At 45.0% G+C, this 15426-nt stretch overlaps 1 protein-coding gene and 1 long non-coding RNA gene across 2 annotated transcripts in view; one reads left to right on the top strand and one right to left on the bottom strand.

Moving 5' to 3' along the window:
* APCDD1 (APC down-regulated 1) overlaps positions 1-15426 on the bottom strand; it is an 84366-nt gene that overhangs the window by 53243 nt on the left and 15697 nt on the right.
* Positions 1-15426, top strand: part of LOC141145058 (uncharacterized) — a 50416-nt gene that overhangs the window by 25894 nt on the left and 9096 nt on the right. The window lies entirely within an intron of this gene.

The raw sequence follows: 15426 nt of genomic DNA, 5'->3' as shown, positions 1-15426 counted from the left end.
TTAATGAGGAAAATAATGAACTTAAATGATTTTAGCAAATGGCTGCAATATAACAAAGAGTGAAAAATTTAAGGGGGTCTGAATACTTTCCGTCCCCGGTGTAGATCAGACCAAAATGAGGGACAAATGGGGTGGAATGAGGGACAGAGGGACATTACTCCAAATCAGAGACAGTCCCTCCAAATCAGGGACAGTTGGGAGCTATGCAACTCCATGTTTGAAAGACATGACTGGAAGATCTGGTAATAAGGCTATATCTTGCTCACAAAGATGACCACAGAGGTTGACAATGCCTTCATAACCTATTCTTGAAGAACTTATGTTCCAGACACATATACCCGATGACAGTGCTAACTTAAGATAACCAAAGCCAGAAGAAGACCCAGCATAGGCAATAGACTTCCACATTAAAAGTCAGCAAGAATACTTGAGGGTGGGGGTCTCTTAAGCTTTGCAGATGCCCATAGAAATGGTCATTGAGAGATGGTCATGCTTTGCTACCTAGAATGCCCAGGATTGCCAAATAATTTAACAAGGCGTATATGGAAAACTATCAGCAGTTAATATTGATACCTATACCTAAAGAAAGAATAAAAATCCTGGTAAATCTGAAAAGTGCAGCTTATAGCACATCTAGTAAAATCTATAAGTCTTCACCGCACCTGAGCACCACAAACCAAAAACGCTATTTAATGCATTTTTAGTATTCAAAGCAAACTCCCCCATCCATCCATGTCTCTATGCTTTATTTTGTCGAGAAATCACTTTGAAAAACAACCCCCTTGCATTTCTGGACATGGCCATCTTGAGTAAGGGCAAATGATTCATGTAGCGTTTACTTCCTGGAATCCATCTGCCCTTGGCTCAAGCATGCAGACATGAGAGTGTGCTTAGCTGAGAACCCCCCCCCCCTCTTCTCCCCTCCTGAAGATTCCTGGGATGCATGACATCATCTGCCTAGGCAAGAAACCAAGAAGTAAGTGAAGAAATGTAAAAAAAAAAAAAAAAGTTTAACACACAGAAATATGATATAATTTGCTATCTATTTAATAATGCTAGCAGCATGAGAAATAAAAATAATCAACGATGATTGGGAGAGTGTAGTTCCACCATTCTGTCCTGGTGTTAGTGCAGACTAGAAGAAGCTCCACTGTGCAGAAACACAGCTGTTACTTGCGTAAACGCATGCCAGGCCACAACGAACAGTAGAGTTGTATTACTTCTGAATGCCCAAAATCCCACAGGTGGAACTAATAATCTTTTGTTGAGCATGGATGGGGAACAAAAACATTCAACAATTCTCTGAGCAAATATACTTTTGTGCTAGTACCCTATTAGAGGGCGTTGAACTGGCTGCGGATACTCCATGGTTTGTGATTTAGGAGTAACAATGAAGTAATGCACATGCGATTCTGATAAACTGATGACATTTCATGGCCTGCTTAACCCATAATGAATCCTATCCCCTTTACATCATGCTTTAACAGGCTGTTGTGAAATAGGGTTGGATGAGATCTAGGCACAGCTATTTTCGTGAAAACAAGGATTTTCTATGATACTTTGTGCTTAGTGAAGAATGAATTCTAACACATAAGAAATGATTCCAGAGAACAGATTATTGTCTTTGATATGTGTAGGCCTTAGGCTCGGTTCACATAGGGGCGACTTGTCAGGCGACCTAGTCGCCTGACAAGTCGCCTCCCGTTCTGTGCTACGGAACCGTTCTAATAGGAGCGACGCAAGTCGCTCCGACTTAGAAAAAGGTTCCTGTACTACTTTGGGGGCGACTTGGGGCGACTTGCATAGACTTCTATACAGAAGTCGTTTTGCAAGTCGCCTCAGAAGTCGTTTGCAGGTCGCCTCGCTGAGGCGACCTGCAAGTCGTGCCGCCCCTGTGTGAACCGGCACTTTGGAACACTTATTTTAGCAGAACACTGAATTGTTTCCCCATTTCATCTATTTGGCAGCTGTTGTTTTGATCTGCCTGTGGGCTCCGAGTTGTCTCAAGGTTATGCTGGGGATTAAAACTTCTCTGTAATTCCAAGCAGATGGGTCTGGGAGAAAAGCCTTATAATTATTTGCCATACCCTCTAACCACAAACTCCTCTGTTGAAGTGCTAGGCTGGTGGCTCACAGGGGTTTAGAGGCACCTAGGCGTTTTGGCAGGTCTACAAAAACAAGGCTTATTATGTAATGTACAAGATAAGATAGACATCAGATCAGAGGCTGTCACTCATTTTAGAACAGTAGATTCTTCTGTAGCTATACACTGCAAGTATATACATTTTAGGGCTACCAGATTTTACTATTACTATATGCATACAGAACTTTAAAATGGGCTCTGACGGAGAGTGTCCTTTCTTTTGGATAATATCTGAGGGACAGCATGGATGTTCAACTTCATTGTGTCACAACTAGTATGTGACATGTGAAATGGGAAACAAAAGATTCCATTGCACTCAATTGTTTTTCTTCAAGTTCTTTTAGGCCACTTTCACACTGAGGCGCTGGCTGTGTTGACAGTAAAGCGCCGTTAGTTTTACCGGCGATTTACCGTTGTTTTTTGGTGGAGCGCTTTTAACCCCTGCTAGCGGCCAAAAAAGGGGTAAAATCGCCCACAAAGCGCCGATGCCGAAGCGCTTTGGCAGCACTGCCTATTGATTTCAATGGCAGGGGTGGTTTAAGAGTGGTGTATACATCGCTCCCTCACGCCCCAAAGATGCTGCTTGCAGGACTTTTTTTCCTGTCCTGCCAGTACATCGCCCCAGCGTGAAAGCACTTTTCAGGTGATATTTTTAGCGCTAAACACCTGAAAAGCGCCTTAGTGTGAAAGTGGCCTTAGGGATCATTTAGGCTACTTTCACTCTGAGGTGCTTTTCAGGCGTTTAGCGCTAAAAATAGCACCTGAAAACCGCCTCTCAAGCTTCCCGAGTGTGAAAGCCTAAGTGCTTTCACACTGGAGCGGTGCATTTGCGGGACGGGAAAAAATTTCCTGCAATCAGCATCTTTGGGTCGGCACACACCGCTACTAAACCACCCCTGCCATTGAAATCAATGGACAGCGCTGCCAAAGTGCCTGCAAAGAGTTTCGGCAACAGTGCTTTGCGGGCGTTTTAAACCCTTTTTCGACCGCTAGCGGGGGGTTAATAACGCCCCGCTAGTGGTCAAAAAGCGCAGCTAAAACAACGGTGCTTTACTAGCGGCGCTTTACCCTCAACGCGACCAGCGCCTCAGTGTGAAAGTGGCATTACACTAGTTTCAGTAAAAACGCATTTTTAAACACAATATGAACTCATGTACAAGAAAAATCAATATATTTCCAATAGGACTAGTTTCTACCACTACTGTGCTTTTTAGTGTATTAAAAAAAAGTACTGCATGCTGCATTTTTTTCGCATGTAAACAAACCAGAACAATGTACATGAACGTACATGAATACACCGCAAACTCATAAAAAAAAACCCATAAAAAATGCAGCACAAAAGCTCTGCAAACGGAAAAAAAATGCACTGCAAACGTGTCACAATCGCACTGCAAACACATGTCAAATGCATGTGAATGCTGAACTGCACACTGAACACAGGGATTATAGTGTAAATTAACCCTTAAAGCTAAACTCCAGGAAAATAGCTAAATACATACACTATATTACCAAAAATATTGGGACACCTGAACTTTAATAACATCCCGGTCTTAGTTTGTAGGGTTCAATATTGAGTTGGCCCACCTTGTGCAGCTTTAACAGCTTCAACTCTTCTGGGAAGGCTGTCCACAAGGTTTAGGAGTGTGTCTATGGGAATGTTTGACCATTCTTCCAGAAGCACATTTGTGAGGTCAGGCACTGATGTTGGACGAGAAGGCCTGCCTCGCAGTCTCCACTCAAATTCATTCCAAATGTGCTCTATCGGGTTGACGTCAGGACTCTCTACAGGCCAGTCAAGTTCTTCCAACCCATACTTGCTCATCCATGTCTTTATGGACCTTGCTTTGTGCACTGGTGCGCAGTCACGTTGGAACAGGAAGGGGCCATCCCCAAACTGTTCCCACAAAGTTGGGCGCATGAAATTGTCCAAAATGTCTTGGTAAAAAAAAGGTATAAAAAAACCTGTTACCAGCACAAAGATTGTTTACGAAGGTATGAAAGGTGCATGGGCCAAACAAAGGAGCTGCTCTATCTTTCATAGATAAAGGATGACTTGGTTAGACCCCACAGCCTTCCAGGAGGCTGATCTTTCAAGCTTGCACACAAGCTATCATTAACATGCAAGGCCTGAAAAAAAAACAAAAAACTTCAGATTACTTCCCAGAGGGCATCCTGAGATCTTTCATAAGATGAACAGCCTCTGACAAGTGCTGGATATGCCTTTTTTGTTCTGTGATGTCTTCCTTCTACTTTTTTTTTTTTGTTCATGCTTAAAAACATCTACATTGTTCTAAAAAATAAAAGTAAACACACACTTCCCTGTTCTGTTCTGACAGCAGTGACAGATCGTGTGTATTTCTATTAGCTAGGAACCACAATCCGTCACTTCCTCTAGTCAGTCCTCTCCCGCTTCAGTTAGAATCACCTCCCAGGGAACACAGTTAACCTCTAGATCGCCCCCTAGTGTTAACCCCTTCCCTGCCAGTGACATTTTTACAGTAAACAATGCATTTTTATAGCATTAATCGCTGTATTAATGCCAATGGTCCCAAAAATGTGTCAAAATTGTCCGATGTGTCTGCCATAATGTCGCAGTCCTGATAAAAATCGCAGATCGCCACCATTACTAGTATAAAAAAATAAATAAATAAAAATGCTATAAATCTATTCCCTATTTTGTAGACGCTATAACTTTTGCGCAAACCAATCAATATACGCTTATTGCGATTTTTTATTACCAAAAATATGTAGAAGAATACATATCGGCCTAAACTGAGAAAAAATTTGCTTTTTTTTTAAAAAAAAATGGGGACATTTATTATAGCAAAAAATACAAAATATTGGGGGTTATTTACAAAAGGCAAATCCACTTTGCACTACAAGTGCACTGCTAGTGCACTTGGAAGTGCAGTTGCTGTAAATCTGAGGGGTAGATCTGAAACGAGGGGAAGCTCTGCTGATTTTATCATCCAATCATGTACAAGCTAAAATGCTGTTTTTTATTTTCTTTGCATGTCCCCCTCTGATCTACAGAGACTGCACTTCCAAGTGCACTTGTGCAAAGTGGATTTGCCTTTCGTAAATAACCCCCATTGTGTTTTTTTCAAAATTGTCGCTCTTTTTTTGTTTATAGCGCAAAAAATAAAAAACACAGAGGCAATCAAATACCACCAAAAGAAAGCTCTATTTGTGGGAAAAAAAGGACGTCAATTTTGTTTGGGTGCAACGTCGCACGACCGCGCAATTGTCAGTTAAAGCGACGCAGTGCCAAATCGCAAAAAGTGCTCTGGTCAGGAAGGGGGTAAATTCTTCCAGGGCTGAAGTGGTTAAACGAAAATCGTATGTTCTGGTATTGTACAAGAAACATTTTCGTACTTGTCCAATCAGATAATATTGGATGAGCTGTCGTGATCGGCTCTCGAAAGTTCTGTACTAACGATCAGATTATCATACGATCGCTCTGAAAGCAGTATTTTTCATATCATTTTCTGATCCTGTGGTCCTTTAGACCCCGCTTGACTCAGATATAGATTCTGCTTATCCCTATCTTTGGAACTACACGTTTGCTAGCATTTTTATTTTCCAATTTTTATAAACTTTACATAAAAGCACTTCATGAAAAAGCAGAGAGAAGGGACAAGGGTGGCTTAATCAAGGGGTGACAAGGGTGACTTATCAAGGGTCAGTCCACCCAGCAGTGAATTTTAATTACAGGTGGAATGTGGTGGGCTAAGTCACCTGCTGGCCTTTTATATCTCTGGATCTTTTGGAGACTTTGGCAGCAAGATTGGAAAAATCTAACTATCAGAATTCCTGGACCTGTTAATATAGTTTTGTTTTAATTGCAGTTGTAGCTGTATTCTCCATAATATGGAATATATACAACATTTATAATGTCTATTGTCTAAAAGACACTTATCTCACCAAAGAGGAGCAGCAGTTAGATGGTCTACTATTCCAGCGTCTATGGATTTTAGTTTGACTGACTTGGACTGCTGCGAGAAAGAAAAGAAAAGTTTGTTTTGCCGCAGGTCAGAAACATGTCTTGTCTCTGTCCATCCTGTGAGGTCTGATAACAAAGCTCCAGACATCAACATGACTTTTTTGTGGCCTGCTGTATATAGAACTGTCACAGGCAAAGTTGATACTGATACTTTGTTCACTTTGATGGGCCAACAAGTAAAGGCTGGCTAGACAGTCATTTGTCACAAGTACAAGTTCAACTTGTTTTTGCATTACAGAATAGGAATCTATTCTGTTATTACAGTTTGCGCTCAACCTCATAAACTCTTAAACACATACAGTATATAAGCACAGGGCCGTAGATTTTTTGTTGGGGGGGTCAGCAGCAGGTACAAAGTAAAAGTCATTTTAAATTAAACAAATTGCACTAAATTAATAAAGACTGGAGAAAGGAAAAACAATGTGTTGCTTATAGTAAGCAATCACATCCTTAATTCTATTTTGTAAGATCCTCTTTAAAATTGAACCTGATTTCAGTTTTTCCTTCTTCCGGTTTTTATGAACGTTGCAGTGAGGTTGACTATTGTCCAGTCTAAGGCCTGGTACACACTGTCAGCTTTTTTTCGTTCAGCCAGACAGATCACTGTACTAACACATGCAGTGTTAGTACAGCGATCTTCCCCACTGTGCTACTGTGTTCTGACACGGGGATGCCCCAACACCAGGACACAGCTGTCAGTGCTCTCAGCCATTGGAGTAGCTATCACAGGATGGTACACTGTATTAGCCAATTTTATTGGGCAGGTGCAAAGGGGCACCATCTTGTGGAAGGCAGCACACTCACTGATATTAATCCAGTATACCAGACAAAAGAAGTCCAGGCATACAAAACATACCTCTAAACCTTTGAATTTGAGAACAAGGGGGTTACAAAAGAGAGAATAAAAAAAGCGGGTGTGGCCAAAAAAATTGTGGGAGGGGCTTAAGGGTAATTGGGGGAGAGACTGCGGACGGATTACAGGAGATAATCAGAGACTGCGGACGGATTACAGGAGATAATCAGAGACTGCGGACGGATTACAGGAGATAATCAGAGACTGCCGACAGATTACAGGAGATAATCAGAGACTGCGGACCGATTACAGGTGATAGCCAGAGACTGCAGACGGATTACAGGAGAGAGCCAGAGACTGCGGACGGATTACAGGAGATAACCAGAGACTGCGGACGGATTACAGGAGATAATCAGACACTGCGGACGGATTACAGGACATAATCAGAGACTGCGGATGGATTACAGGTGATAGCCAGAGACTGCAGACGGATTACAGGAGATAATCAGACACTGCGGATGGATTACAGGACATAATCAGAGACTGCGGATGGATTACAGGTGATAGCCAGAGACTGCAGACGGATTACAGGAGATAGCCAGAGACTGCGGACAGATTACAGGAGATAATTAGAGACTGCGGAAGATAATCAGAGACTGCGGACGGATTACAGGAGATAATCAGAGACTGCGGACGGACTACGGGAGATAATCAGAGACTGCGGACAGACTACAGGAGATAATCAGAGACTGCGGGCGGAGACTGTGGATGGATTACAGGAGATAATCAGAGACTGCGGATGGATTACAGGAGATAATCAGAGACTGCGGATGAATTACAGGAGATAGTCAGAGACTGTGGATGGAGTACAGGAGCTAATCAGAGACTGCAGAACAGACTACAGGAGATAATCAGAGACTGCGGACGGATTACAGGAGATAATCAGAGACTGCGGATGGATTACAGGAGATAATCAGAGACTGCGGATGGATTACAGGAGATAATCAGAGACTGCGGATGAATTACAGGAGATAGTCAGAGACTGTGGATGGAGTACAGGAGCTAATCAGAGACTGCAGAACAGACTACAGGAGATAATCAGAGACTGCGGATGGATTACAGGAGATAATCAGAGACTGCAGACGGATTACAGGAAATAATCAGAGACTGCGGACGGATTACAGATGATAGCCAGAGACTGCAGACAGATTACAGGAGATAGCCAGAGACTGCGGATGGATTACAGGAGATAATTAGAGACTGCGGAAGATAGTCAGAGACTGCGGATGGATTACAGGAGATAATCAGAGACTGCAGACTGACTACAACAGATTATCAGAGACTGCGGATGGATTACAGAAGATAACCAGAGACTGGGGACGGATTACAGGAGATAATCAGAGACTGCGGATGGATTACAGAAGATAACCAGAGACTGCGGACGGATTACAGGAGATAATCAGACACTGCGGACGGATTACAGGAGATAATCAGAGACTGCGGATGGATTACAGGAGATAGTCAGAGACTGTGGATGGAGTACAGGAGCTAATCAGAGACTGCGGACAGACTACAGGAGATAATCAGAGACTGCGGATGGATTACAGGAGATAATCAGAGACTGCGGATGGATTACCCTTATCTTAGGGTCCCTACTCCCCTCTTACATCATTGACTGCAGATTCTTTCCAGCAGATGGCAGGGCAGTGTGTAGTGTGGAGCGGAGCTGCCATGCATTGACTTTAACTTTCTGCTGCAGTCCAGGGCACTGAGGGTAGGAATTGATCCTCTTCTTTTCCCGCTCCCCCTCCTTGCAGTATATTTGAAATTAGTAAAAAAGGCTCCTTTGTGTCACCACACAGTGTGCACCGGGTCAGCAGACCACCCTGCCGAGCGCCCCGCCCCTGACCCGAGATGTCAGTGGAGCGTCCTGCCCCCCGCCCTAGCCGACCCGCAATGTCAGATGAGTGCACCGCCCGAGCCAACCCAGGAAGTAAGTGTAGCGCCCCGCCCCCCCTGCCTGATCCAAGATCTAAATCTATTGACAATTACGGACCGGACAGGGACAAGTGCAAAGCTCCCTTTTTTTCCATAAACATAACTCTGCTCTGTGGGGGGGGTTCAGACACCCCAACCCCCCCCCTTATCTACGTCCATGTATAAGTAGAGTTGGAAAGTACCGTGGTATCATGTGAAGAGTGTGTGTGTGGGGGGGGGGATTTGTGTTGAGAAGGGGAATTTGGTGGGAGGCAGGGGGAATGGTGATTTGGGGGTGATTTGTTTTGGGCGGGGGTATAGGGGAAGGGGATTTGTGCTAGTAGGGATGATTGGGGGGGTATCTGTGCTTGGGGGGGGGGATTGGGGGGGGGGATTTGTGCTAGGACCATATGGGTAGAGATAATTTGAGCTGGGGTAATAGGGGGCAAAGATTTGTACTGGGAGGGGCAATTTCAGTGTGGGGTGGATTTGTACTGAGAGGAGGGGGAATTCTTGTTTAGGAACTGAGCATGCATATTAGTGCTCAATTTTTTTTTGGAAAGGGAGGGGATTTTCGCCGACACATAATCCTCAATTTGGGGGTGCAATTTGGCATGTTCGCCCTGGGCTCTACATGACCTTGTACTGGCACTGACTGTATGTACGCTATCACAGTTGTGCAAATCTTAGCTAGCACTGTGTGTATATAGTAAATACTGAGGAAGAAGGCTTTGTTTGTTGATGTAACCAATGCACCGACACCCAAAGTATTGTCTTCTTTCTTAGCCTGGTTTGTTGATGCAATAATGTGATTGCAAAAATGCATATTCTTTAGTAAATCAGACCCATTGCGATAAAGGAGTTACTTGCAGGACCATCCTGACTGAATGTCGGCTCTCCTGTTCACAAAGATGTTAAGATTCGAAACAAGTGAAATGTGCCTTTGAGAATTGCATTTAAGATGCGTTTATGTTTTGTACTGGCGCGTTTACAATATACACACAGAGCTTTAGAGAAACCAGTTGTTACTCCTAAATAAAGTTTGTACAAAGTATACAAAATCACATGCATTATTAAGGTACGCACTACACTTGCCAAAAAAAAATTGATGGTGGCAATATAAGACCAACTGGATCGCACTACATAGAAATTGAGTCCTATGAAAACGCTGCTCTACATTACACTGTAATGGCCAAATCACAGGAGACCACTTCCCTAGTGACCTAATCTACCTAATGCAATTGAAATGTAGATCCCAAATACGCATGAAGACAAGAATTTGGAATGCCATGTGTTGGTTATTTTTACATGGGAATAAAAAAGATGATTGATGACTAAACATAAACAAATGTTGTAAAAACTGTCCCAACAGAACACATTTCCAATAAAAAAAATACTGATGTATGAATGCTTAATTTTCCCATGCAAAAAAAACGTATGGTCCATATAGTGTACGTGCTTAAATGTGTATATACACATATATAAAAATACTTCTAGCTCCCAGAAGGGCAATATTCAAATAATATAGTTTACTCTTTAAGGGGGAAGGGATTTACATATGTGCATACTTCCTTAAAATACTAACCAGTAACAGAGTTTTTTTTTTTTCTTCCTAAGCTAAACGTGGAACTACTTTACTGATAATGTGTGTACAGGCCCATTAAAAGCAATTGGCTGCAGGCTAGGTTCACATTTATGCAATGAAATCAATAGGCTGCCCTACACACAACATGTGGGAACGCCTGAAAAACATGCTGAAATGCACTCACGCTTGCTCGCCTCTTTAGATGTGAATGAAGCCTAATGCCACGTACACACGAGCGGACTTCTCGTCGGACTGAACTCTGGCGGTTTTTTCGACGGAGTTCCGCTGAAACGGATTTGCCTACACACGATCACGCCAAAGTCCGTTCGTTTAGAACGTGATGATGTACGACTGGACTAGAAAAAGGAAGTTCAATAGCCAGTAGCCGAAAGCTGCCCTTGCGTCGTTTTTGGAATAGCATACAGATGAATGGTTTTCTCGATAGGCGTTGAGTCCATCGGAAAAATTTAGAATTTGTTCTATTTCTAGGTCCATCAGAATTTTCTACAGAAAAAGTCAGATGAAGCCCGCACACGATCGGAATGTCCGATGGGATGATTCCGTCTGACTTTTTCTGCCGGAAAGTCCGCTTAGAAATAATGCAACATTCCACTCCATCTGTTCACTGATTAAAAAAATGTGATAAGCAGGGGGGTCCACTTTGCCTTGCTCTGAGCTTCATTCCTTGAGAATAAAACAGTCCATAATTAGAGTTGGGGAGCATGGTTAGCTTTCAGCCACAGCATCAGCGTCATTGAGAATTCAGTCTTACCTATTAGAATGAGGGTCATGGTCAGGGCCGTCTTTAACGCAGGGCAAAAGGGGCAGCTGCCCTGGGCCCTGTCATTGCTGTGGGGCCCAAAGCAGCTGCCACTTAAGCCCTGCGCTGCCCGCAGTTTTTGCGTAGTAGCGGCTGGAGCCGATCCCCCCTGCTCTCCCAAGCGGCTACATTCATTATACAGGAGAGTGGGACAGCTGCGGGCTTCATGTGTTTGAGCCCGCTCGTTCCGCTTCTCCCTCTGTCAGGAGCTGCGGACCCTAGTCAATGACAGAGCCAGAGCGGCGCTCTGTGTTCCTCCCGCCCCCACCCCCGCCTGGCAGACCTGTGTAGCACACAGCCGAGTGAAGTTTTCTGGCTGTGTGCTGGGTCTGATAGGCTGGGACTGTGTGTGTTCGTTGCACCGCCGTGTGATCAGGTAAGAAAGAACAAGGTGAAGAGAAGGGGAAGAGGATTCATTTGTGCAAAGATGGACATGGGGGTTACAGAGATGGACATGGGGGGGTACAGAGATGGACATTGGGGGTACAGAGGTGGACATGGGGGGGGTACAGAGATGGACATTGGGGGTACAGAGGTGGACATGGGGGGGGGTACAGAGATGGACATGGGGGGTACAGAGGTGGACATGAAGGGTACAGAGATGGACATGGGGGGTACAGAGGTGGACATGGGGGGTACAGAGGTGGACATGGGGGGTACAGAGGTGGACATGGGGGTTACAGAGATGGACATTGGGGGTACAGAGGTGGACATGGGGGTTACAGAGATGGACATTGGGGGTACAGAAATGGACATGGGGGTACAGAGGTGGACATTGGGGGTACAGAAATGGACATGGGGGTACAGAAATGGACATGGGGGTACAGAGGTGGACATGGGGGGTACAGAGATGGACATGGGGGTACGGAGGTGGACATGGGGGGGGGTACAGAGGTGGACATGGGGGTTACAGAGATGGACATGGGGGGTACAGAGGTGGACATGGGGGTTACAGAGATGGACATTGGGGGTACAGAAATGGACATGGGGGTACAGAGGTGGACATTGGGGGTACAGAAATGGACATGGGGTACAGAAATGGACATGGGGGTACAGAAATGGACATGGGGGTACAGAGGTGGACATGGGGGGTACAGAGATGGACATGGGGGTACGGAGGTGGACATGGGGGGGGTACAGAGATGGACATGGGGGGTACAGAGGTGGACATAGGGGGGTACAGAGGTGGACATGGGGGGTACAGAGGTGGACATGGGGGGTACAGAGATGGACATGGGGGGTACAGAGATGGACATGGGGGGTACAGAGATGGACATGGGGGTACAGAGGTGGACATGGGGGGTACAGAGGTGGACATGGGGGGTACAGAGATGGACATGGGGGGTACAGAGGTGGACATGGGGGTACAGAGGTGGACATGGGGGGTACAGAGGTGGACATGGGGGTACGGAGGTGAACAGAGGCGGTGGGGGGGTACAGAGGTGAACATGGATGGGGGGTACTACAGAGGTGGATAGGGGGTACAAAGGTGGACATGGGGGGGGTACAGAGGTGGACGGAAAGATATAGAAGTGAACGTGGATGGGGGTAAAGAGCAGAACACAGAGGTGGATGTGGGGTACAAAGGTGGATGGAAAGATATAGAGGTGGACATGGGGGGGGGGGGTACAGAGGTGGATGGGGGATACAGAAGTGAGCTGTGGATGGGGGGGGGGCAGAGGTAGACAGGGGATACAGAAGTGAGCTGTGGATAGAGGGGTACAGAGGTGAGCTGTGGATAGAGGGGTACAGAGGTGAGCTGTGTATGGGGGGGACAGAGATAGACAGGGAATACAGAAGTGAGCTGTGGATAGAGGGGTACAGAGGTGAGCTGTGGATAGAGGGGTACAGAGGTGAGCTGTGTATGGGGGGGACAGAGATAGACAGGGAATACAGAAGTGAGCTGTGGATGAGGAAGCAGAAGTAAGCAAAGTGATGTGCAGAGGTGACCAATAGATAGTTACCTTGCGGGAGGGAGGAGGATATGCAAGTACTGCCCCTTGTGCTGATTTTTTTCTGTGCCCTGTATGATACAAACACCTCAAAGTACACACCCCCAATCCCTGTGTGTCATCCTGGACTCCTATCTCCCCCCTTCCCCCATTATCTTGAACTCCCCCATCTCTCCCCCCCCAATCATCCTGGACTCCCATATCTCCCCCCCCCACCCATCATCCTGGACTTCTCTATCTCTTCCCCCCATCATTATTATACAGGATTTATATAGCGCCAACAGTTTGTGCAGCGCTTTACAACATGAGGGCAGACAGTACAAGCAGAATACAATGCAATACATAAGTTTACGTGTTTGTTTTGTTTTTTCGAATGTTGGGGTGGAGAGACAATTTGCATGGGGGGGGCCCAAGAATTTTTTTTGCCCAGGGCCCAATCAATAGTAAAGACGGCCCTGGTCATGGTTTTTCTTGCACAGCTGATAGGGCATTTCCCTCAGTCAGTGAAAATAAGCAGTAGTAGCTAGTATGGTTACAAAACAAAGAAAACAGACATGCAAGGTCTGGTGGAGGAGCCAATAATTACAGTTATCCATTCTTCAAAAGATCCAAGGTGAACCTTGGTCCATATACATTATCTACAGTGTACCATTATCACCCAAAATTTGTCTGCATATATAACCTTATTCAAGAACCAAGCCTTCCATGAACACAAGTTGTCTAGCTGTTATGTTGCTATTCTGGTTTAACAGTTCTGGTCATTGACCCAGAATAATAAGTCAACATACGAAGCCGGAGTGAGGTCAGAACTCCTGATCTGCATACTTGTTGTGGGAAAGTGACTTTGCAAATATTGAATTTATTGGGATAGCATCACCGCCAAGCACCGGACATAAAGTCAGCAATAACTCCAGAACAGTTCTTTTTTCGTCTGCTCTTGGCCACCTGTTGATTGCAGTTGTTGCTTCAAGGCTCTTCACCTATCCTGCTTGCAGGGAGTCCTGATGCTTTGATGTACAGAGAGACACAGGAGAATGCAGTGCCTGTGTGCCTAGATAATCCATCATCCCTCTTTATCATTCTTTTTTGGGAAACATCTACTTTAACCTTCCTGTATGAGCCATAAACTCCTGGGAAGATGCTGGGATCTCTGCTTTGTGCAACCAAAGGCCCGGGCTGGGTATCAAGCCACAAGTGTGTATGATCTCCTATAATTAAGAGATCCACAGGAGCCGGTAAGTGGCAGTTTGTGTGGAGGTGGAAGGCAAACCTTTTTCTTTTATCACCGTTCCTGGGTGTTTTGTGTGATATTTGCACAGTGGAGAACAACTGTCAATTTGAATGGACTATTAACTATGCACTATGTGATCGATTTTCCATTTTATTGTTTGATTGAAATAAGGTTTTAGTACCATATTTGTCACTATTTATTTACAGCATGACTTGACATTTAAAAACTCCAGAACAACCTATATAAAAAGGCACTTGGAACGTTCAAACTTGTGCAGTCAGATGAAGGAAAATTCATACAAGCTCAGTAGTTCTGGCAAGGTGTCTCCCATACAGCAAGGCTTCCCTAAATAGGAACCCAACACTAGATCAAACAATGGAAATACAGAAAGGAACACCAGACCCCAAATCATTTTAATTATTGGTAAATTAGTCAAACAAAAATATCCAACACATTTTGGGGGCAACACCATGTTCCCTTCATTAGAGCTCAACACCACATTCCCTTCATTAGGGTTTAACACCACGCTCCTTTCATTAGGGCTCAACACCACGCTCCCTTCATTAGGGCTCAACACCACGATCCCTTCTTTAGGGCTCAACACCACGCTCTCTTCATTAGGGCTCAACACCACGCTTTCTTCATTATGGCTCAAGACCACGCTCCCTTCATTAGGGCTCAACACCACGTTCCCTTCATTAGGGCTCAACACCACGTTCCCTTCATTAGGGCTCAACACCACGTTCCCTTCATTAGGGCTCAACACCACGTTCCCTTCATTAGGGCTCAACACCACGTTCCCTTCATTAGGGCTCAACACCACGTTCCCTTCATTAGGGCTCAACACCACGTTCCCTTCATTAGGGCTCAACACCACGTTCCCTTCATTAGGGCTCAACACCACGTTCCCTTCATTAGGGCT

The sequence above is a fragment of the Aquarana catesbeiana genome, linkage group LG05, assembly GCF_042186555.1.
Source record: "Aquarana catesbeiana isolate 2022-GZ linkage group LG05, ASM4218655v1, whole genome shotgun sequence".
In the NCBI taxonomy this organism is placed as follows: Eukaryota; Metazoa; Chordata; class Amphibia; order Anura; family Ranidae; genus Aquarana; species Aquarana catesbeiana.
The sequence above is the reverse complement of the archived record's forward strand: the minus strand, read 5'-3'. Positions and strand labels throughout refer to the sequence as shown.